The sequence below is a fragment of the Miniopterus natalensis genome, chromosome 4, assembly GCF_054644295.1.
Source record: "Miniopterus natalensis isolate mMinNat1 chromosome 4, mMinNat1.hap1, whole genome shotgun sequence".
NCBI lineage: Eukaryota > Metazoa > Chordata > Mammalia > Chiroptera > Miniopteridae > Miniopterus > Miniopterus natalensis.
Genome location: NC_142084.1, coordinates 38,612,872 through 38,638,936, shown reverse-complemented (window position 1 = coordinate 38,638,936; position 26,065 = coordinate 38,612,872). Strand labels below are relative to the sequence as shown.

At 40.7% G+C, this 26,065-nt stretch overlaps 1 protein-coding gene across 1 annotated transcript in view; it reads right to left on the bottom strand.

Annotated features, from left to right (window-relative positions):
* The window catches only part of GAB1 (GRB2 associated binding protein 1), a 118,599-nt gene that overhangs the window by 68,864 nt on the left and 23,670 nt on the right, over positions 1-26,065 (bottom strand). The window lies entirely within an intron of this gene.

The window sequence follows — 26,065 nt, the reverse complement described above, 5'->3', positions numbered from 1 at the left end:
AACTCATTTTGGCTGTGTTTCATATTATGTTTATTATGAAAGGGCCCATGAAACACTTACACAACCTTGGGGTTTTCCTTTGAGTAATATGAGGCCATACGCCTTTTCTCCTCCCAAACTTTTAAAACTCACACCAGGAGAGCTGCCAGGATGTAGTCCTGCAGGGGTTTGGCAGGGTGAAGGGGGATTGAAAAGACGAGCTTCTTTTGTCTTTACAACTCACCCCTTTAAAAAAAAATCATTTTGCTTTAAGAATCCATTTACTCTTCCAGAAAGCTCTTATAATGAAGTGCCAGAGTCCATTTACTTATTCATTCAACAAACACAAACTGAGTATTTACTGTTTGTGGAGCACTGTGCAGACACTGGACACAGAATAGTACATACAAGTAGAAGTAAAAAATGGAGGTAAAGCCGTAACTTTCACGCGATGATAATGATTTTTATCTTACCTTAAGCTTGAATAAAAATTCCAGAATTGTCTTATTATTTAAAAATTGTAAAATCATAGACTGCAAGAAAAGAAAGCCCTTTCCTTTCTGTGCTTACCTGTCAGACAGGATGTCAGGCGTGGGGGCGTGGGGGGAGGAAGGGGGCTCTAGGCGCTGTAAGTTCCCGGCACCAGCTACTGAACTCACAGGTGAGCCTTACAACTCGTGTCTAGGTAGCTTCTCTCCCTCCAATCCTTTCAGAAGGTCTGAATATACAGTTAAAGCTCATGTGCATCCATCTGCTTCCCAAGATCGTCGCCCACCTCACTAGGTATTAATGAACAGGAGATGAGCGAACAACGGGAATTCTTGGCCAGTATAAGCAAGTATTTCATTATTTAGATTGGTGTCCTCATTGTATGCTTGGTGAAAAAGAACTTGGCACTCCACTGGGTAAATCTTTTCTATAAAAATAAAAGCTCTTCTTACATTTGATTACTAACTGTGGAAAGACGAAGCTGTGAAAATACCACCTTTGTGAGGATAATGTAATTTTTAGATGGATCTTCTAGGTCAGCGATTTTCAACCTTTTTCTTCTCATGGCACACATAAACTAATTACTAAAATTCTGTGGCACACCAAAAAATAGATTATATTTTTTGCCAATCTGACCAAAAACTAGGTATAATTTTGATTCACTCACACTGGACAGCTATTGTGTTGGCTGTTGTCATTTTTTTATTTGACAATCTAAGGGAAAAGAGGTCAGTGCCCCTGACTAAACAGTCAGGTATTGCATGTTTTAAAAATTCCTGCAGCACACCAGTGTGCCTCCTGCAGCACACCGGTTGAAAATCGCTGCTCTAGGTAGTTAGGTATGTCTCTGACAGTGGGCAGCTTTCAGAAAATGCTCCAATCCTGGCTTTTCTGCAGGTGGCCCATCTCTGCACCCGAGGGGTTCTGCCCACATGCCCCTCCTTAGGCCTCACAAAAATGCTGTCTGATTTCTGATTCAGTCTTAGCTTCTCAAGGAACTGTTTAAAACTTCCAAATAGAACTGCGTTCAAATACTGCTTCAGGTCTTAAGAAAATATTTTTTTTTCAATGTAGTGTTCTTTCATCAAAAACTAGCTAAAAACTGCTCTGGGTTAAGATCTTAAGTGGCACTCATTTTCAACACAATTACTAGAGTTCTATTTTCCATTTGCACTTAAATTCTTCCAAGTAGTAAGTTATATTTTTAGTGAGAAGCATTAATTTGTGGGTGGCATTGTTTGTAGACAGCATCACTGTATCACTGACTAACACTTACTAATGAAAGTGAAGGCTGAGCAGTTTAGTCAGATCTGGACCCAGCCTCAGAGACCTTACAGTCTCTGCAAGACTAGAAAAAATATGCACGGAATAGCTCGGAACACCACTGAAAGTGGCAAATGACACAAATGACATGAATAACACCCTGCAAGCATTCAAGGAGGGAGAGCTTATCCTTAGGTTTGGAGAAGGGGCCCAGCTGAAAGAAGAAACATAAATGTGGGCAGTGCCAAAAGGAAGTCAGCATCCCCATGGGCCCAGCTGCGGCTGTGCCTATCCTGTGCCAGTTACAGTCCTGGGTCGCCCAAGCCTTTAGACAGAGTAAGGCTCAGGAGACAACAGGAGCAAACGCATGGAGCTGGCAAAGTGCCGAGAGGACAGGCGGTGTTTCTGTGAGGCAGGAGCCCAGAGTGGGTGTCAGACTGTGAAGGCTTCAAAACAGAAATTACGAGTGAGAAGACCTGGAGTGGCAAACCAAGGAGCGGGGCCTTTCCTGAGAAGGTTACGGGAAGCCACTGGAAGTCCTTCACAGGGCAGTAACATACGGGCCGCACTTACAGGGGGTTACCCTGGGGGGCCTGGAGGCGGCTGAGGCTCCTTGCAGGGGGACCAGCGAGTGAGAGGCATGGGCTAAGAGCCTTTGACCACAGCGGGGCTGCAGCGAGCGTCCAAGAGAGGCTGAGTGGGCTGCAGGGAAGGCAGGGGGCAGCCCCTCCGCTATGACGCCCCACTTGAAAGATGGAAGCTACTTCAGAGAGCAGCCTTCTGTGCCCTCCCCCTTCACCTCCACCAGCCACTTCATGCCTGCTTCCCTAACCCTTGCCTTCGACATTACTTCTTCAACAATCACTTGCAGACCAACTCGCTCCCAGGGGTCTCTAGTCTTCCAAAGAACAAACTCCTAACGCTGCATTTCCAAGGCAGCAAGTGACTCACCTGCTTACCAGGTCCCTTACTGTGGCACAGACTACCAGTTGCTCCCCTAATATTCATTTCCCTGTTTTCTTTAGAAAAACTTCTGTAAAGGGCAAGGGAATAACTACGTTGGGCTTTGCAGGCAACATGGTCTCTGTCACATTCACTCAACTCCTCCCACTGTAATGTGAGAGCAGTCAGACAATTCCTAACCGAACAGGCGTGGCCGTGTTCCAATACGATTTTATTCACAATGACAGGCTGACTGTCACTCAGATCCCTGTTTGCCGACTCCTGCTCTATAGTAACAGAAGCTTTCACAGGGTGTCTGGCTTGCTAAAAATGACATTTTCAGACTTCCTGACAACTAGCTGTGGTTATGTGACTGTTCTGATGAAGAGAATACGAGTGAAAATGGCTCTACAGTTTCTAAATCCTCCTCCTTGTCTTGGGTGAAAAGAGATGACGGTGAGTCACCTTTGACTGTGAAGGTGAGGACAACACCCTCAGAATGGCACAGAAACAAGACGGAAGGAATCTGTCTATTGGGGTCCCGTTCTAGTCCTGGGCCAGTATGGACCGTCTGGACTACTGTGAAACAGGAAGAGGGGGGAAAAGAAAGCCCCCAACACTTCTACTTAGGTCAATGCATTTGGGGGGATCTTTTTATAAAACTTTGCGTTTTCAAATTTATCTCAGTGCATGCAGTTGTGTTTGGAAGGGGAAAGGGCTTCGTTGCAGGGCTACATGAATGATAGGTAATCAATCATAAATTCACACTGTGGTCAGATGACAGCGCAAATCTATCTTCGTTGTGGGAACTAATATCTAGTGAAAGCTTATTCTGTGCCATGCACTTATAAAATACAAGCTCTCACTTATTTTGAAAGCAGTTATTAAGGTGACCATTTTCTACAGATGAGGTCCAGAGAGATTAACGTGCCCCAGAGTCACCCTGCTCCTAAGTAGCTGCCCAAATATATTAACTCAGGGACACATAACTCTCAAACATGTTCTGTTCCCCAAATCAGCTCCTTCGTGTCAAGGACAAGCCACAGTAGTCAATTCTAGGGTGAAACTTAGAGATGCCTCTGTGACTCCAGGTTTTAATTTTCAAACTGAAAAGCACCACTAAGATCCACTGATTGACGGCTCCATTTGGTTTAATTACTACTCCCTCCTAAAAGCCAAGTAAACCAAAGTGACACAAGGTTAAATGACTTACCCAGATTCCTTTGAAAGGCTCTGAGAATGCCAGAATGTGGATTTCATGAGACAGCCACAGGGGCTGCCAGCTCGGCCCCAGCTTGGCCTCCGCCTCTCCTCCTCCACTGCCCATTAGAAGTTAACCGCCTGGACACCTGCTACTCCAGGCTGAACAGAGCCTACAAAGCAGTTTCAAAATAAGCCAGCAGAGGGGAAGAGCTTAGTTTCTTTTCTCTCCAGGAAAGGGTGAGCAACGCCACCACCATTTGCTGTTTACCCTGGGCTGTCAGGTGTAGCATCCGTCTCTGCTAAGAGCTTGGCACCCATCAGGGGACCATCTGGCTCTGTTTCCCTGACCTCACGGCCTTTCCTGTCCTACAGTCTGGAGGCTCAACGAAAGTTGAGTTCACCTTGAAATTACAGCACAGCCAATGGCACCATCTGATCATGATTGTGATACATGAACCCCAAAATCAGTTGTGAAAATTTTAACCTACTTCAAAATTCATTTGAATTTTTTTTAATAGTATAAGTTGATTTTTGAAAACTTCACTTGTTGAATCAGCTATGAATGGCTAATTAAAAATTAATTATCATTAGTTGTTGCTATACCAAAGACTGTAGTATATATATTTACAGAAAATGTTTGGGTACAGAAATATAGCAAAGAACAAATAAGTCCACCTCAAGTAAAGCACAAGGTTAACATGTTCTCAATTAGTTTTATAATTAGGAAGGGAGACCTCAACCCCAAAATGTACTTTTTTTATTTGGAACATCTCTAAGGTATTTCCAGAGCCAAACTATAACAGATGCCAAACCATGCAGCCATTAAAGTCATATTTTCAAAGAACACACTGGGATATGGAAAATGTTCTCACATATATTGTTTTGTTAGGGAAAAAAGCAGGTTTCAAAAAGGTTTACAGACATTCCTATAAAAGAATGACTACATATCTATATAAACATGCACAGAAAATTAGTCCAAAAATAAATTCATTAACATTTCAACAGTAGTTTTCCTCTGAGTGGTAAAATTACATGTGACTTTTCTTTTCTTCCCAGCATTTTCAAAATGTTCTATAACATATCATTAAAGTATATGTTTTTAAAAGAACTAGACGATATAAAGAACATCATGACACCAAAGGCAGTTTTCTCCTTTCGTTGTGTTCTATAAGAGGATACAGAATGTGGGTTCAGAAATGGTATAGGCTATTTTATGTCAAAATCATAAAAATCTCAGACACTCACATATTCAAAGGTGTAAGTCTCAGTGTCTGACAGAACACATTTCAAAAAGATCAGAGAAGCAACATGACATATGGAGAAGCGCAGCCACTGGGGAGAGGGTCCAGACTCATTACAACACACAGCTGTTATCCACGTTTTATCTTCACTAAATTGGCATTAAAAATGGAGCAGGGAGTGTGTGGAGCACTCAAACATCTGGGACATATCATTATGGATGAATATTTCCAGGAATTCTAATTCACAATTACTGCTTTCAAACTGATAAAAGAGCAAGAAAGAAAAACAACAGCAACTGTTAAATTAAAAAGAAATATGTGCATGTCACAATTTAGCAGTGGCTAAAATCAACTAAAAATTAGTTTTTATTTCACAACAAGAGTTACTAAAACAATTAAAAAAAACAAAACACAAAAAACACCAAACCACAATTAGGGAATAGAAGTCAGAATAAAGTCTAAAACAGGATCAAGTATCTCCTACCCCCAGTCACAAGGCACAACAGGGTCTGAGGCCACGTATTTATTTGCAGATAATGAAAAAAAAAAAATCAAAATGGCTCAAGCTAACATATCACTGCCCCAAGTTTCACACTAATGGTCATATGATCCCCAAGCACTGTTTCTCAGACAAACAGTCTCTTCTTTTATAAAGCCAACAGATCATCAAAAAAGCCTACACTAAGCAAGCTCCTTTACTTTTTAAATGATGGAACCACTTAACAGAGGAAAACAGGCCTTTAAAAGAAATATTTCAGGAAAAGGTGAAGCTAGGGAGTTTCAGGAAAATATGTGATAAAATTCCATTGCTTTTCCAAAACAACAAAAACTAGTTTCCCAAGCCCCAAATACAAAAGCAGAGCAGAAAATAAAACTGTGTTCTCAAATTACACGATTCCTGAGGGAAACACACTTTTGCTCGCTAGTTCAAGGAATATTTTCTCTATAGGGTTATTTTATTTACAGAGGGAGAAAAAAGACAGTATAGACTGAATAATCCCTAAGTGTTTGTGTGTGTTTGGGGGGGAGGGGGTATCCTACAGAAATATACAGTTTTATGGAGAAAACTTACCTGCCTTAAATAAATATTTACTTAACTGAAGACAAGATTTTCAACAATGAAGCAACAGTGGAGAAAGATACATAACAAAACAGCATTCATCCGTCTAACTAGAGAGCAAAAAGATAAAGGTTGTAGGGTAACAGGAAAAAAAACATTGCTAAAATGTGAAATAAGATTCTGATCTATTAGCAACAATTGTGATGAAAACAATGCACACACCTTTCATGTAGGCTGCCTACAAGGACAGCGTCCCCGTACCTCTGACTTCCATCATCCTGTTCATGACCAGAGTCTAGGAAAGTAATATATATGCCCACAGAAATGCTGGCCTGGCCTGCACCCAAGTCAGTGACTTCAACTGCTCCACATTAATAACAAAAGCTGTACAGAGCGGACAGGCAGGGAAAGAGGAAGAGATGAAAGACTGGTGCAGACTTCTAAGAGCAAATCTATCTCCTACGAAAGAAACTGGCCAAGCACTATTCAGAAACAGTCTCCTCAATGGAAAAAATCAGCTTTCTTTATAAAGCCTACAGTTCTTCCATTCCATTAAAAAAAAAAAAAAATTATTGCTTTTAGGGAGAGAGGAGAGGAGACAGAAAGAGAGAGAGGAACATCAATCGGTTACTTCTAGTACGTGCCCGAACTGAGGACTGAACCTGCAACCTAGGTTATGTGCCCTGAATGGGAATCGAACCCCCAACCTTTGGTGTACGGGACAACACTCCAACCAACTGAGCCACGTGTCCAAGGCCAGGCCATGTTTTTAAAGTCTGCATTAAACTCTAACAAAAAACGGTTTGCACTGTAATGGACTGTAGTAAACACAGAGACGTACGTGCCAGGGACTGTCCTGAGCACTTTACACAAGTTGACACAGGTAATCCCCAACAACCCGAAGAGATAAGTGCTATTAGCCTCAGCTTACAGATCAGGAAACTGAGGCACTGAACAGATAAATGACTTTTCCAAGATCATGGAGCTAATACAGTTGAGCCCAGGCTCTCTGGTTCTGGAGGCCAAGGGCTTAACCAGGACACCAGGCTACCCCACACTGAATCCTGCTAGTGCACATAGCCCCGTCTGCCTAAACCTTACGGAAGGCTCAGTCACTGGTCCTCCCAGGGCTACATCTTGTGGCTGCTCCCTGGATTGAAACGGAAGGGCAGAGAGTTACCTTGCATTGAGTGCTTGTTTTATATCAGCCCCTTCATAAAAGATACTCTCATTTATCATGTGATATCAGCATTATTTTGATTATCCCCATTTTACAGATGAAAAACTGAGACTCTAAGGGGTTAAACGCCTTGCTGAACACTAGTGAGAGGCAGTGCTGGCATCTGAACCTACATCTGTTTGTAAGTGTCCATGTTCCTGCCCTTGCTGAAAGCATCCTGCCTCCTCAGTCACAGGTTCATCCCCTAAATGGGTGACCAATTCAACAGCCAGAGATGACCTCCCATGTTTGAACTAATCGTTTTACAAACAAGTGCTGCCTGAACAACAGGAATGAACATGGAAAGTGAGGGAAGAAAGATCAGTGAAATTCCAACACAACAGCAAAATAAAAAGACAAACACCAAAAAACAAATCCTCTCAAACCATCAAAATTTCCCAATTAGGTAACAGAAAGCATTTTTGGTGCATTTTTGGAGCAGCACCACTGCAGGGAACTATGAGCTGTAAATACAACCGTGTATTTCTGATGCACGTAAACCAAGCTTCTGCAAATCATACTACGTTTTAAATGCACTGGGGAAACTCACTATTAAAAAGAATTCTGTGGTCCAATCCCTTTGTAGAGTCAAAAGCTCTCTTATAATAATCTAAGTCTCTGAATACCCCAAAGCAGGTGTATTCTATTTTACAAACCTAATGAGGTATATAATAACCCAAATTATCTTACACAGGGTTGGGATCTAGTTCTGCCTTAAAATGGAAGAAATGGACCATTACACATTTCCAGACTTTTCTTTCTAGCCTGTGGTTCAATAAATTGCTAAGTTGCCTATCACATCAACAAATAAATTAGTGTCTGCATCTTGGCTGAGAATTCCTTGGGGGGGAAAAAAGAATAGGGGTCAAAAGCCCGGTGATAAAAATAAAAAAGCATCATGAAACTATGTGACTCCCAAAATGTACAGAATCGGGCTTTAGGATCCCTTAATTTGATGGCTAAGAAAACTAGGCCACAAGAAGGACATAATCTTGTCTAAGTCTTTACTAGAACTCATGGAAGAAACAAAACTGGAACCCAGTGCACTAATATATACAATTTCATGGGTGCTTCATGGTCCAGAATTGACTCCCTCTAATGATGTGATAATGCAGTACTGTAAGCTCTGAAAGAGCAGGAACTGCGTCATATTTCTGGTTTCTAAGCTCCTACAAGTTGCCTTGCTTAATAAATATTACCACTTCTCCCTGTGTTGGGAGCTGGAAGGCTACCTCCTACTTCACTTCTGGTCTTTTCAGCTTGTTTGGCTGAAAAGAGGATCTCAACACAGAGCTGTACAAAATCAGTGCCAACCTTACACAAGGAAAGGGGGGGCACAAGACCCAGATGTAGTGTCTTAAGGACCTGCTGTGAAAGGACTCAGGACTGGAAGGCACAAGACACTTGTAAACCATTCACCTGTCCAGGTTAAGATTGCTCTGCTCCAAAATAAATACAACTTACTCATTTGTAGTTCCTGACCTCTAAGGCCTCCTCCAATATTAAATGTTATTATTCTGTTTAGTCCTTAAATTTATGACTTTGACACACACACAAAATATTTTAGTAAGCCCCCTTCGATCAGCCTCTGCTTGGTAGGTTACTGTGAGTCTTCGTGTAGACAAGTAGTCCCCACCCCACCTGCCCCGATGAATGAGGGAATGGGAAAGCTTTTCTCCATGACGGCCACCGAATCCTCATTTCCTTTCCTAACACTACTTCTACCAGAAAAGCTCCTCAGGTTTGGGGGATTAGGCCCATTGAACTTCTAGCTTTACTCCTGGAACAGGGCCCAAGGCTGGGCCTGTCACAGCAAAAATACTGTTGCCAGGCTGTGCTCCCCCAGACAGGCTGCCTCTGTTTGGTATCTGGTGAGACCTTGAGCAGAAGAGGGGCCCTAGTCAGGGTCGGCCAGGAGTGTGGAGCTGGTCTGAGGCCAGAGGCACAGGTCAGAGAGAGGCCAAGGCCACTGGGAGGCCAGCCTAGAGAGTGAGCCCTGGTGTGTAATCTAAAACTTGAGGAGGTGATTAAGAAAGAAATACTCAGACAAGGAAAGAACAGGAGGGATTTGGAGACTAGAAAAATGAGAGCATGAGTTAGAGGAGGCAGAGAGGGAGAAAGAGAGAGAGAGAGAGAGAGATTCTCTTGGAAATTCTGTCTCAAAAAAGCAAATGTTACTGTCTTTCAAGTCAATCAAAATAGCATGCATTTATTGTGTCTGTGGGCTAAGCGAGACCTTATTAATTGCTGTTAAGCATAAAGAGTTTTGATACTAATACAAGCGTGTCAAGAAAAAGAAAAGGCCAGGACACAGAATTCTCATATATTAAGGAAAGAACCGTAAATTATACTGTTAAAGTCTATAAAACTTTACAGATTACAAATCACCTTCATGTGCACCTTCTGCTTTGATTCTCAAAATGATTTCATGATGTTTGAAGAAACTGAGGCTTGAGAGGTTGATATAATTGTCCAAGATGCTCAAACTGCTCATAGCACCTCTTCAGGTTTGCCTGGGGTTCTTCCACCCCACCCCCAAGTCTCTAAAACTACTCTCCCTCCAAATCCACCTTTTAAGAAAAATAAAATTTATTGCTTATTCTTTCTTTTTTAATTCCATGTTTATTTAATTTCTAGCATTGAAACGTGTTGCAGGTTGAGTATCATTAAACAGTGTTTGGATAAGCTGCTCATCACTGTCCTTTTACTGCAAAGCATGTTAGCATTCAATGGGTTAAAGAAATTTTGAGGGCTAGTCTGGAAACTCTACCACCGCATATGCTATACTATTGTTTCCATAGGCAGCTCTGTTCCAAGTTCCAATCAAATGACTTAAAAGAGATCTTTTGAAACACATGAACACAGCCTAAAAATAATTACCACTGCACACTTAAGGAATTTCTTGGATTTCACTCTTCTTTTTCATTTCATTTAAATATATACAGACTCATACAGAGCCTGTTTTCACTGAGCTGCACGGACGGTATGAAAAGCTAAGCATTTCAGTATAACAGAAGGAATTTCATAAAACGCCCACATGTTATGATTGTGGATAACATAAAGAAGTGGGAAAGTCCCCTTCTGCACCCAAACTCTGCCAAGACATCTGACATGCTCATGTCTGCCAGGACTCTACAGTTAGTCAAGTCACAATCCACTTTTTACATAAATCAGCATAATATTGTAATGATTCAAAAAGTTCAGAAAGGACGTCTTGCCAGAATAATTAACTTTTAGAGGCCCTCCAAAAGATTTGTTCTCAGAAAAATGTCTCCCGGCCAAGGGATTTCAAATACTACAAAGAGAATGGCAGGTTTTCAGTTGTGAATTTTCAACAAATCAACCACATACATGGTTGAACGTTTTTCCACCGAGAATTGAGGTGCCAGGTTTAAGAAGATAAAATAAACATTCCAACTCATATCTAAAGAGATAAATAAGAGAATAGTTCTGGATCACTGTGGCTATTAAACGACACAGGTGACCAGCACATTAGGATGAATTCAACTAATAAGTATCCCTGATACTGTTTGATTTATTAAAAATGGATTGATCCATACTTTTTCAGAAATCTTCCTGTTACGTAGGTTCAGACATGACTGTATATGTTTAAACCTAACCACACAAAAACAAAGAACAATCAGACAGAATCTTAATAGGATACTCTCAACAGAAAGTTTTGACACCAATCTGCCAGGTGGATTTCACCCTACCTCAAACAGCAGATACTGTGTGGACCTGGTGGCTCAGTATCCTGCCATTTTCTCCTATGTCCTCACTCGGGACAGTCCTTCCAGCAGAATCTTGAAAAAGACAGACTAAGAATGATAGGAATCAAAACAAAAGGCAGCTTCCATGCATGAGGAACTCTGAATTGCCTAATTTCAATCCCAAAGCGTCTCAGTCTGCCAATCCTCTATAATTTTTGATGAAGGACAACATAAACCTGTTTAAAGCTGTTTGTAATCAAAAAGTACAAAGTGTGAGAACCAAATTCTCTCTGTTATTGAGGTGAGTCTTAAAATAACCACAAGCAGCTAATATTTAATTTGGTGTTCTTACCTCTCAGTGAGAATTCTCAAGAAGATACAAAATGCCCTTATAAAACATAACCTACAGTAGAAATATCTCATCAGGTAGGCTATTATCTCAATTATCTACACATAAAAAGCAAGTCATTTTTTGAAAAAGGAAAATTATTTTTTACTTTAAATACTCTTTTCTGTTTCTTTTGAGACATGAGCACTTTAAATAGTCTAATATGAGGCCCTTGCAGTTCCACAGGACTGGGCTAGAAATCCAGCCACAGTGAGTTTGCTCCATTCTTTTTAATCTCAAAAACGATCAATACACATGTTAAAATCTTTTTTAGTGGTGCTAGCCTTTAGTTTTTCTGTGATGTAATCCTTATGCCCCCGTTACGTGTTTCCATTAAGTGTATGTTTCCTCATTTTGAGTTGCTTGAAAGTAGACACACTTGCCTGATCTGTAAACAAACTTAAAAAACAGAGAAGCCTACAGTCCAAAATCAGTATTACTCAAATACCTGCATTTTTTTCTTTTTTATATTCACTAATTCCCCTGGGTCTGTGTCTTCAGGTACATAATGGTGGTGTGTATTGGAGCGGGGATAGGTGAGGAGAAATAACATGCTCGAAGATCTCTAACTTCCCTTCCAACCCCAAATCACTATCATTTGCTGGTTTCTCTGGTCTGCCTCTATCCCAGAGACATCAACTCCCGCAGAGTAGAGGTGGGGGGGTGGCCTTTTGCCCCCTAGACATTTGGCAATGTCTGGAGACACTTTCGGTTGTCACAGCTGGGCGTGGGGTGTGCTACTGGCATCTAGTGAGTAGAAACTAAGGATGCTGCCAACCTAAACATCCTACAATGTACAGGCAGCCCCGTGACAAAGCACCGGCCAGGTCAGCACTGCCAATAGCTCCGAGGCTGAGAAGTCCTGCTCTAGGGCAACAGGCCTGAGAAGCTAAATGATGTCTCATAATCAGAAAATTGTGGAGGCCATTTCCTAAAATATTTACTCCCTTTTGTTTTCCTAGACAGGCAGCTCAGGTGCTCCAATTCCGAAAGGGGAAGCAGAAAGCAACAGGACCATTCACAGCTCCCTTTCTTGTCCTCCCTCCCTCTTTCTTATCCATGCCTCCTGAATAATCAATGCTGGGATGAAAGATGAGTAACCATGGTCCCTGCCTTCCACATGCTACCATCTAGTAAAGGAGACAGAAAAACTGACAGAATGGTCAGAGCTTGGACAGAGAAAGACGCAATGCAGCTTGCAAAAGCCCACAGGTTCTTTAAAAGACCCATTAGGTATCAAAACTTCATTTATTCGGCAGATATCATTAAGAAGCCTTCATTGGCAAGTTTTTACATAGATCAGTCCCACTAGAAAGGTTCAGTGAAATTAAGAATGCGTCTTCTTTCTACCAAAATGATGAGATTTTGTTCCTGAGCCATAAATATCACTTCTATTCTTCTAAGGGATTACGTAATCAAATGTCCCTCCAAGAAGACAAGAGTATTCCAAGGATTATTGGGTTTTCTGGTCCTATAAGTCACTGGGTTCTTTTTTGTAGGGAGAGGTGAGTAAAGAAGGCGCCAAGGGCAGAGCAATGACCACACAGTGGAAACCACCTGCTTTCTAGGATATTCTGGGATATAGCCAAGGGAACTGTACAATTTTTCTTCCCAACCAAGATACTTTTGAGGGTGAGTTACGTCAGGACAACAGGACAAACGAGCACTTATGAAGCAATAGCAGGTGGACAACAACGCCCAGGTGAACCTGGGAACAGCCACAGGTACCAAACGTTAGTATGACTTTTACTTTTTCAGTCAACTAAAAATCAGTTATAGTCCAAAGGAAAGCAATTTGCTACTCAGTATAAAATCAGCACAGAACACACGCAAGCAAATGCCAAATCTGAAAAGCCTGACCATATTCTGTTTGTGAATCTAAAGTATGAGGTTCCCACTGCATTGGGGACCAGGTGGGAGTCGGTCTTTCCTTTGCTGCACAATAAATGCAAGGTCAACTGTTAAACAGCTTCTGGTCTTTCAGTCTAGCTAACATGCTGACCTTCCTAAGATACTGACCCTCCAATCAGCACAAGCACATTTTTTGAACCTACAGTCAACGCAAACTCTCAGTTAAAAGTCATTTCACTTTATAGGTTTGTCATATTTAACCACATTCTGGTCTATGGACACTTTTGTGTTCTGGGCAAGAGACAGCCTCAGTAACTCTCCCCTTTCAAGTTGCACTACCGGCAAAGTGTACGGGTTCCTGGGCATTTGAGCAGACCCAAGATGTTATATGTTTAATCTAGAGAATCCTGGAAAGCAAGATACCAACCTCTCTGGAAAACAAAAACATTCCCAGGAAGAATGGGGTCAATACTGTCTTTTTTCGAACCCATAAATAAGGAGGTCTCTAAAGAAAACACTGTAGTCAGGCAGGGAGCTTGCAAATAAAAAAACCAAACCAAAAGCATGTACTAACGCTCTGGGCACCTGCTGAAGGCTGAATGTAAGAGTTCACTGCCTGCAGCTGCGTCAGGAGGCCGGCGGGCCCACCCAGGCACAGCCAGCAGCAACCATGGCCACACAGCCATTCTCTCACTTTCTTTTGAGCTTATGAGAACCAAAATACAAACCCTGGGGAAGATGACACAACCTTCCCAACAGTCAGAAGGCCAGGTTATTCAACTATTATTTCAGTTCAGTGTTCTAGATTTGATCAAGAAAGAGACTTAGAACTGGAAATGGTAGCCCATCCTAAAAGAGGGGAGCAAAGGCCACTTTTAAATTTTAGCCTATCTCATCCTAAGGAACCAAGGGAGTGACTACTGGTAAGCTCTCTACACAGAGAACAAAAGGGTACATACAAAAAGGGTAAACCACAGACGGGTAAGCTTGTACTGAGTCCAACAGAATTGTACCTTGCAGTTTTCAAGTCCATGGTCTATTAAGACTTGGGGGCAGGAGGGAGCAGCAGAGGCTTATGGTATTTTCCAATGTACTGTCAATTACCCTAATGTGTTTTTTTATAAGCCTGGTATCAGAGAAATGCCATAAACAGGATACATCTTCATTCCTCAAAACGGTCTGGATAAAATGAAGAAATGTGAGATGGATGACACAGCTTAGGGGTTCCCAGGTTTTTGGAAGGCCGTCCTAAAACAGTATTAATTAGTAAGTGGCCATAACCTGAAGGAAAGGTCTGGTATCATTATTCTTTTTTAGTTGAATAATTATATTAATCACATAAATGAACTTTGAGAATATGCTAATTAATTTTGTAGATGACACAAAATTAGATGAAAGACAATATTCAGAAGAATCTTCCTACAGAGGATGTAGAATGCTGCGTGGACAGCAATGAGATGGCATTTTAATAGAGACAGATACTGAGTCCTGTATTTAAGTATAAGCATAAACTGTACAAAGAGAAATGCTGGAGATCTGGTTTAACAGTACTCTAGGGTGAGAAGTAACACAGCTGTTTTTAAAAAAATTCAATCTTCAGCTACATCACTAAAATTAAAAAACCAGATCAAGGGAAGAAACAGTCTACTAGGCATTACCCAAATTGAAACCACATATAGAGAACTGAATTAAATTCTGGGAGCAGCATTTTAAGAGGAAATTAATTATCCCAGAAAGACCAGGTGGATTAAGAGTATAGAAATCACCCCACATGAGAAACTGTTGAAGGTTCAGCCTAAAGAACACTCGGGGGGGGGGGGGGATAACTTTCTTCAACTATTTACAAGGCCATAATGCGGACATCCCCCAAACAAACTCCCACTTGTCAATGTCCCTCAAGAATGAAAATGCAATTCTCCAGGTATAGCTGGACAATAAGAAAGCAGAGGAAACATGACCTCTCTGGCGTTGGGCGTTGTACTAACACAGCCTAAAATGGAATTAGGCCTTTTGGCAACTGCATTACACAGATGACTCATAATGAATTTAGACCAAGCTTAACCCATAGCTTTCTCTTGTGAATATGGTTAACAGCTGACAGTCTTAGCAATGATCACCCTGAACATCACATTATATATGAGTTTGCTCAATGCCTGTCTCTACCCACTAGACTAGAAGCTCCATGAATGCAGGAGTTTTGTCTTGTTCACAAGTGAATATCCAGCACCGAGAACAAGTCCTGATCCACAGCAGACACTGGATAAATACATGTTGAATAAACAAATGACTGTTAAACAACGAAAAGCCTATAAAATGGAGATAACAGATAAAGGGAAGAGAGTACTGTTGTTCTGTGTGGCTCCAAAAGACAGAACTGGCAGCCACTATAAGTTACAGGAAGGCCGATTTCAATGTAAGAGAAACCTTCCCAATAATTAGAGATGTTCAACAACAGAATAAGTTGCTTATTGAGCACTTTGTTCTCCATAACTGAAAATATTAAATTAGATGTTGGATGAATAAGAAGTCTACACTTTCTGGGTGCCCGAACTAGGTAACCTCAAGTACTTTTGAGACTCAATGATTCTTCATAGATACGAGTTCCGCACTACCAATGAGGATCATAGGGATGTCCCATTCAATACAGGACTCTCTTACAGCATCCATACCAGACAGTGTCCATGTCCCCCTCCAGATCCACTCTCCACCTAGTTCAATCCCCGCTTTGAGCTTGGGGAGGCTGAACTATTAAGGACTGCACCAAACTCTTGTTCTTAAGCTTTTGATTGGGTTTGGCCATAGGGAATATAGGGCAAGGAGCCTGGAGTCAGATGACCAATTCCCTGGCTGCACCCTTATGTGTTCTCAATGGATGGCCATGTCCCTTGACTGGAGACCTCAGCTTCTGCAAGGCAGCCATTTCTACATAGCCCTCTCTCAGCACCTGGTAACAAAATGGGAAAGGCAACTCCTTTTTCCTCTTCAGGTGTAGGTATTGGCCCTTGCCCACCCGCCTTACTTGCCCTTATAGGACTCTATATTGTGGTAAGTAGTCTTTTCATCAAATGTTCCTCAAATTATGCAGCTTGAGTGTTGCCACCTGCTTCCCTCCAGGCCCCTGACCAATGCCCCATCTAAGTGGTACTCATCCAGTGTCTGTTCAAATACTGCCAGGGAGCACCCAAGGGTTTAGAGAGCTCTGTTGCACAGCTCTACAGCTACAACAGTTAGATGTGTCTCCTTTATATTCAGCCAGCTCTATCATTCGTACTCATTAGTTTTAGTGCAGCTATGACAATAACACTAGGCCTTTCACTTATTTGACACCAGTTTTCAAAACCAGACCCACCAGTGGAACACATGCAGCCGGTACAGTTTACAGTTAGTCTTATGTCTCAGCGCAACGGCTCAAGCAGCTGGATTTCCTGTGCATTCCGTAAGAGCAGTTCCCGGTTTAGCAGCAATTTGGCTTCCCATCCAATCAGTCCTTCAGAGACAGGAAGCAATGTCCGGTTATCGCGCAACAAATATCAGATTTTGGACACCAACGGCAGTTATCAGGAAATCATGTCTATGTTATGTTCTTTCTCCAGATGCGAGAGTTTGTAAAAGAACAAACACCGCCAAACTTCACTTTTAGATCTTTTATTATTGAGGCTGACCTACTAGAGCAACAGGACATTTTCACCACGCACTGATTTTTATCTTACAAAGAATGTACCAAGTGAGAAAATACTGTCTTTTCTCACTGCCAACAGAGTGGTATAAAATGAATAAAAATAGCCACAGCCGGTTTGGGTCAGTGGTTGGAGCGTTGGCCTGCAGACTGAAGGGTCCCAGGTTCAATTCTGGCCAAGGGCATGCACCTCAGTTACAGGCTCAACCCCCAGCCCCAGTCAGGGCACCTGCGGGAGGCAACCAATTGATGTTTCTTTTTCTCTCTCTCTCCCACTCTCTCTGAAAAGCAATGGAAAAACTATCCTCAGGTGATGATTAAAAATAAATAAATAAAATAAAATGAATAAAAATGTTTGGTAAGGGTCAGTATTTCTTTACATAGCCTAGGGGCATGGCAAACATTAAGCAAACAAAAGATTGGGTGTGAAAAGTACACATAAAACCAGGTGAATTTAGACAAAGGAAAATAAAGAGGAACAAAATCTTGAGAACTGCACAAAATATGAAGAAAAACTTCCATAGGAATCTACTGCCAAGAACAACTACTTATGTACTATAAAATATTTTTAATTGTATATATTTGTAAAAAATTTGTCATATCTTTGGCAACTTAGAGAGGTAAGAATGGAGAAGATAAAAATAGAAGTCATAAAACTTTTATAATTCCTACTGCAACAAGTTTTCAAGCTGTTTAAATATCTTAAGTTTTAGACAATCACAAGATGATGGAGTAGCCTCATCAACTCCAAAAACAGCACAGTCCTGTCCTGTTAGAGAAAAAACAGAAACTAAGACAACTCCAAGAATCTGGTGCTTAACCTCTTCCAACACTGGGCAGCTGTCCTGCCCTTTCTCTGATCTTTGTGCCCTTTCTCTGATCTTTGACCACATGAAGTAATTAGCACCAGAAGATAAGAAATTCTTTGTCATGCTAGCAGAACTCCTGTTCACTCTTTTTCCTTCAAAAATAGGACTTACCAATACATCTTTCTTCCTTCTCAAAGCCCTGTGGATGTGACTGAAAACACTAGCCCAGAATCAAAGTCCATGATGCACCCAAGAGGAGCACTCTGTGAGGGGCCCATCATCAGAACTTAAAGACTCTCACCTGAATTTGCAGTTCTACCTAGGACTTAAGGCTGGTCCTAACATAGCTTCAAAAAAGATAGTTGTACCCTCAAGCCCTTGCACTTAAGAGGGGAACTTATTACAGTCTGTTTTATTAAGGCTTCAGTGTTGTACCTGGAACTTATTCCTCTGGAACAGAAAAAAGTAAACATTGCTGACATATCTGACACATCCAATATAAAAGTGAAATGGGCTCTCTTACAAAGAGACACTCTCCAAAGACTCTCTCCCTTTTAAACTTGGGGCTTCTAAGAATATTTATAAATAAATACTATAGAAATTCCTTTCTAGAAACATTGAAAATTTCTGCAGTCCTGCTACTGGATATTGGGTCCAGTTCAACAAACATTTTTGTAGAGTTCAAACTCTGTGCCAAACACTAGGTCACTGCACTAATCATGAGAAGACAGGTTTTTCCAAAAATGTAGTTATCTTGCTTAATTTCTGAGACAGTGTTTTGGCGACAACACAGTATGAATTACAGCCTGAGCCAGGTGATCTCCAATGATCTCATTCATTTCTTTAAAAACTATTTATTGATTCTGGGCTATTTGCAAGGCTACTTCTGATAGCAACAGAAATGGTCTGTCTCATGTATTCAAACATGAAATGCTCTAAGTATAATCAATCATTTTGTGATTGATTATATATTTAGAAGTTCAAATTGTGGAAAGGCAAAGAACTGTGAGAATCTGAAGGAAGAGACATTGCTTATTAATCAAGGAACCAAGGGAAAAATTCAGAACGTTGCATTTGAAATAGCCCTCAAACCAAAATACAGTGAAGACCCAGCCATGAGAGATGTGGGACATGGACAAAGAGAGGTAAAAGAAAGAAGCCTGGGAAAGTTATGAAGGTCCTTGAAGACTGTAAAGTTTTTAATTCAAAAATAAATTTAATCTGGGGACATCTATAATACTTTCAACAATAAAGATTAAACCTATTTTAAAAAATAATAAATTTAATCCATTTTGGATAAACAAGTTGTACAATAGAATGGCAGTAACAAGGAATGAGGTTCTATATATCAGGAATTTTAAAAACATTATACCAAGTGAATGAAGCCAGACACAAAAGCCACATATTATATAACTACATTATATGAAATATCCAGAATAGGCAAATCAGACAGAAAGTAGATTAGTGATTGCATAAGGCTGGTAGGGGGTCTGCTGGAGGAATATGAGAAGTGACGGCCGATGCATATGGGGTTTCTTTTGGGGGTGATAAAAATGCTCTGGAATTAGACAGTGGTGATGGATGCATAGCTCTGTGAATATACTAAAAACCACTGAGCTGTACATTATAAAAGGGTAAACTTTATAGTGTGTGATTTACAGCTCAATAAAGCTACTATAAAAAATAAAATTAATCCTTTTTATGTTTATAAAGAATTTGAATAGCTAGGCTAGCGTCCTATACATATTTTTCACTTAGATATATGTATTAACTATGTATAGAGAATACCACATATGTACAGAACATACGATGTAACAGCAGGCTAACATTTTTTAAAAGAGTTTAAGATTCATTGCCTTAGAACTTTCCTAAAAGAAATGAATCTGTACCTTCTTAACCCCTAGTTCACTTCAAGTATTAAAAACAAATGATAAATAAGCACAAGTCATATGAAGCTTAATATTTGAATGCAAAGAAGTCGTTAGTGTCCTTTATACATCAAGTTTAATTTTCAAATGGTGTTTTTTTTAAACTTGAGGCTGTATTTCATTGTATGTTTTCTAAGACCATATTAAAAACAATAATCACATATTTTCAGATGTTGGGTTTTGTTTTGTGTTGATAATTCACTTATTTGTTCTGAATTATACAAAGTGGGCCTGATACTAGTAGTTAATTTATTGTGTCTTTCTCTAAGAAAGGGTCAAAGACTTTAGAAGGCTAACAGTGTCTTCTTCTGGGTCATATTTACCATAAATTTCTGATTTGCTATATACAATGAACCTACTAAAAATTCAAGTATAAGCAAATCTTGGCTCATCACAAGAAAAAAATATAGCTTAAGTAAATGTTCATTTTAAGAGTAAAAACAGCCCGGCCAGCGTGGCTCAGTGGTTGAGCATTGACCTATGATCCAGGAGATCATGGTTCGATTCCCGATCAGGGCACATGCCCGGGGCTGCCGCTCCCTCCCAACAGCCGTGTGCAGGAGGCAGCCGATCAATGACTCCCTCATCACTGATGTTTCTATCTCTCTCTCTCTCTCTCTCCCTTCCACTCTCTGAAATCAATAAAAACGTATTTTTTAAAGAGTAAAAATGAAACTAAAGAAGATAATACAACTAACTGCTCATAAAACTTTAAAAAGCTTATCAATTTTGCACCATGTGTACATACTTAAGGCAAAATAGAAGGAAAATGCCTCTCAGTGTGCAGACCTGTGGATTGTGAGGTGGCCTTAGCTTCTAAATCCAAATATCTGCCTCTGTCATAAATGAAATTATTAGTATTTCTCATGTACCTATTACATGCCAGTTATGAAGAAAAGCCTTTCCCTCATTTTAAATTTGATTCATTACTTTGCAATAATGTGATTTTCTCCTAAAAACGAAACTTTAGTTAAAAACAATCTTCCAATAAACTTGCTGAAGTGTCTCTACTTTTAATTTCTATAATGGCGAAACTATAAGCATAGCTTAAACCAAGTTCCTATGAGTCCAGTTTGTTTAAATACTTCAAGATTCTTGCCAACTCTAGATCATGAATCCTTTTTGTCAGTAGAAACGCTGTGATGGACACCTGTGTGAGTTAGCATTCCGTATTAAACAGAACAGCAAAGAATACCTACAGGATCACCGAAGCAAATTACTGAATAATTTATGAATTGTTCTTTCACTATAGCTGAACTACTCCTCAAATGTGGGTTTTCAATTTCCCACAATTATGGGGAGCTGATCCCAGCTAACGATTGATTTTCACATTAAAAGAAACTGCTAAAATGATGAATAAGAAACCAACAAGGCAATAAAACTGGGAGTTATTGTAAAGAAGAAAAATCACACTCTAAAATGTAGTTACAAATTCTAGTTTAAGTATGAATTCAGGGGTTATCCTGATCACTAAATGGCGTTTTAGAAGCTAGACATAGTCCCTGTTTCTCTCCAGGTCCTGGGAGGAAACAGCCACTAATTCACTTGGCAGAAACAGTTAATATATTACTTGAATTATAGACTTCATTAAAAGTGAAAGAGATCCACCAATAAAGAAGTTTGTGGTTCAAAAACAGATTTGAAGTTAACTACCAGTTCTCTCCCAAGTTTCAGAACAGAACAAGACTATTTCCATGCAAACTAAGTCAAAACTGAGAGAGTGCAAGAAAGGCTTTTTAATCTAAGTATATTTCATAAATGTCTGTAGAATTTTTTTATTTGAACATCCAGATTTCCCGTATTCCAGCTCCCAGAATCTAGGTTTTGTTCACCCAGTACTTATTAAGATACATGAGTAAATCATTTGAGAAGGGGGAAGCGCACCTCACTGAAATGTTTTTACTGATCTGAAGAAATACTGTGCACATGTACGTGTGTATGTGTGATGGTGGCAGTGGGGCTGTGACACATAACTGCAGTAAAAAGTTGAAAAATTACAGAAAAGCACGCAGAAAAAAACAAACAAAAGTATTTGTTAATCCAAAACCCATGTATATTATCCCTGCCGAATACCCCAACCAGTCTTTATGTTTAGTTCATGATGCATCTGGCTTTATTCCTTTCATGATAAAGAGTCAGAATAAAAGTAAATGGTTGTACACACCATACAATATACAGATGATGAATTATAAAGCTGAATACTTGAAAACTATACAATTTTATTAACCAATGGCATCCCAATAAATAAAAATTTTTCTAAAAAGTAAATGGTTGTTCCTGGATTTTGCATTCTTAATAAAAAAGACAGAGATCAAATTTAGAATTACTTAAAACCTGTAAAGGTAGAGTTGCTGCTATTAATTGTTACTTATAAATGTGAATATGCTTCCTGCATTATTATCTAAAAATACATTTTATAACAGAACCATGTATGACAAGGAAAATGAACAAATGAATAGAGCAATTCAGAACCAAAGAATTACTGAACTTCAGAGCTAGAAGTGACCTTGTGTATTACACGAGTCCAATTCGTATTCAACTAGAAACCTGACTGTGACCTCGCTAAGAGAGAGTCCCTATTTTATTCACGTGTGAATCCTTCGCATGAAGCCCAGCATGTGCCAGGCATTCTATAAATACATTTGAAATAAGCTACCATGTTTGTTGGATGAATGAAATTCATTTTAATGTAATAGTTTACAGTCCCAGAAGGAAAGACTTCTGGCTCTGCTCCTTCTACAAAGAAACAGCTTATTGTTCATTTATATATTGGTAATGAATAAAAGCCTGAACCGGAGATCATGCAATGGCAGTCCCCAACGAATGGAAAGGTCGTAATCCAAAAGTTCGTATGTAAGTAGACTTATTTGAACTCAGAATTCATTTTCCCAAAGAAACAATGTTGTACATAATGGTTCACTTCTCTGGCCAGCTCACAACAGCTTCCTTAAGCATACAGCTCCAAGGGACTAACCACCACGCAGAAACTGCAGCCTGGGACAACGTATCTAGCACCCCATTGTGGGAAACATCTTCTTGCTGCCCAGGAGGAAGGCTCCTCCAAGGTTAGAGAACGGGGGACTGAGTGAGAAATCAGACCAAGGGTCAAGTTGTCAAGAACGATACAGGGAGAAAAAAACAGCTTACTCCCCCTACTCGCCTCCCATTCCTGCTTCACTCACCAAGCAAGAACATTTTGAGTTCTATACATTAGGTCCTGTGCTAAGCACTTGGGGGGCACAGCAGAGACCAAAATCAATATGGTTTTTCTCCTTCTGGAGCTTATAGTTCAACAAGGAAGACAGACATTGAAGGGTTAGAAAGAATGGGGGGAAGGGGAGAGGTTTGATGAGCAGGAAAGGAAAAGAATATTAGAAATGTCAGGCATCATTTCCCCCTCGTTTTTCTTCCACCTGCATTCATTTCATCATTGGGGTGAGAGACGAGGAGTGACAGAAACAAATAACTAAAAAGCAGATGCATGGAGAGCTTTCATGTTCATCTTCCCTACTTCCACCCCTTTTTACAGATCCCAATGCCAACTAATGCAGGGCAGAGATGACTGGCACTGACGTGGGCCTGAGGAAGTGCACTAGCAAACCCCGGGGATGCAGCAATGATGAGAAAAGACTGAAAGGAGGGAAGTCCCATCACCCCCAAAAGAGAGGAGAAATCATGCTGTGAGCAGGAATGGACAGCACAAGGCAGAAGGCCGTCCTGCTCTGGCTCATCCAAGACAGGCTGCTCTGGACAGACAACCTCATAGACATTAAAATCTGTCCCGACACCTCTCCAGTTTCCCCCATAATTTTCTACAGTCCATCCAGGAATACTTCTACTCCCATGCTTGTGTACTTGGAAGAGGGTTTTAATCACTCATCCTTTCTGAAGTTTAATTACATGGATGCTTTAAGATGACATTAGGTTCTTTGATTTGCAAAAAGAGAAAAAAGTTGGAAGATTTCACAAGGCCGCCAGAGTTCGAAGGAAAGTGGCAGATTTAACTTCCACATCGGATCAGTAGACATAAAATAACCAACTGAGTGGGGATTACTCTAAGTCATTTTTGAGGGACGATGGCATCTAGATCAGCAAATGTAACTCCAGGATGGGAGGTAGGAAGCACTCTAGTCCATCTCAACTGTTCACCGTATGGGTGTGGCCCCCAAATCCACCAAAACCAAAGCATCATTAAAAAATGGAATGAAAAACTTAAACACAAATTGTATGTGTCCATTGAGTATATAAACCTAAAATACAAGATGGTGCTTCTTTCACTGCACTTCATGGCAGATTTACAGAGAAGGGTAAGATTCAGAGAATTTCAAACTGCAAAAGGCCACCATAACTTCCTGCTTGGCCCAGTCCACTCCGATGACCATTTTCCACCCCATCCTATTTTGATTCCCGCAGCACCTGGCTCCCAAACACACCTTCCATCTTACACAATTATTTTTTACTTTCCTAACACGTCCCTACTCTGGATCTCGTCCTACCAAGTAAAAATCGCTGTGTGTCTTTTGCTGATTCCTCTCCTTCTGCTCCACCCCACAAACAAGTGTTCTGTAAAGTCTCACAATCTCTTACTCTACAAACTCTTCCTAGATGACTGCATGGATGCCCAAAGCCCTCCGGGACACTTCTATTCTTATGATTCCTAAACATGTAGCTCCAGCCCATCACTCCCCTGAGCCTAGGAGAGTCTCCCAACTCATGATAAATGATAAGTCATGGATTAGTGATTAGTAAGGAAACCAATGCAAAAGCACCCACAACACTTTCTGGTTTACATCAGGGAGGTCATCTTTGCTTTTTCACAAAATTTCTGTGAGGAGAAAACCTGCTACAACAGAAAGAACAGAGGTTTTGAAACACACATATGGATCTGAATCTCAGCAATGCCATATGCCAACTGTGTAAATTTGGAAAGTTACTCTGAGCATCAGTTTTTCTACCTGTAAAAAGGGGGCAATATGGTCTACTTTTCTTTCTTTTCTTTTTTTAATACTCACCTGAGGATATTTTTTCCATTGCTTTTCAGAGGGAGTGAAGGGGGGGGGGGGAAGAGAGGGAGAAAGAGGGCGAGGGAGAGAGAGAGAGAGAGAAACATCAATGTGAGAGAGACACATGGATTAGTTGCCTCTCGCACACACCCTGACCTTGGCCCAGCCTGCAACCAAGGTACGTGCCCTTGGCTGGAATCAAACCCTGGACCCTTCAGTCTGCGGGCCATAGTTCTAACCACTGAGTACACCAGCTAGGGCAATATGGTCTACACAAGGTTGTTGTGTAGACCAGAGATTCAAAAACAAACCCAAAGCCCTAGCTGGTGTGGCGCAGTGGTTAAAAGCATCAGCGGGTGAACCAATTCCAGGTCAAGGGCATATACCTGGGTTTCAGGTTCGCTCCCCGCCCCCATTTGGGGCCGTGTGGGAGGCAACTATTCGGTGTGTCTCTTTCACATCGATGTTTCTCTCTCTCCCCTCCGCATCCCTCCTACTCTCTCTGAAAAGCAAAGGAAAAAATACTCTCAGGATTAACAAAAAAAACAGCAAACAAAAAAAAAAAAATCCACCACCACAACAAAAACAAAACAAAAAACCACCACCCAGCACATAACAGCTATTTAATAAACACAGTGCTTGCTCTTATGTCTGGAGGCTGCTGTTATGAGAACACTGAGAATATTATGGATTTTGCTCTGACATTTTTACCTCATACCTATTAGCAGACATTTTTTAAGTCTTCCAGGAGGGTAGCTGTTGTCCATATTTTTAACCCTCTGATATGTCAGGGGTACTAGACTCATCTATATGATTCTTTTAGGTTGTCCAGCATCTGAACTCCTTTTTCCTATGTTTAGAAAATCATTAACCTACAGTTTAATTTTCTACAAAGCAGAAAATTAAAGATAATTGTTTTCTTAGCCGCCCTTGCAACAGCGTGCAAGCACATGATTAGGTCCACTGGCTCCAACAAACAAATTCATCCCAAACTTTCAATCTCAAGCAATTACAAGACACAAGAAGTGCATAGAAACCTGGGTTGGGGGGTGGCAGTGAATGCAGCCTCCAGAGGCAGTAGTGGCAGTGGTCAGTATCTAGTGTCACTGGTGACAGCAGTGTGAGATGCTGGGCCTATGGTCATGGCCCATGAGGCAGTAATGATATGTTCCCTGGACCGGCTCAGTGGCATTGCTCCTAGTTCCAAACTAGGTTCTCAGCTTTCCCAGGGAGACTGTGAGCTACCTAACTGATCCTTAATAAACTCCTTTTCTGATAAAATTAGCCAGAGGTTTCTGTTGCTT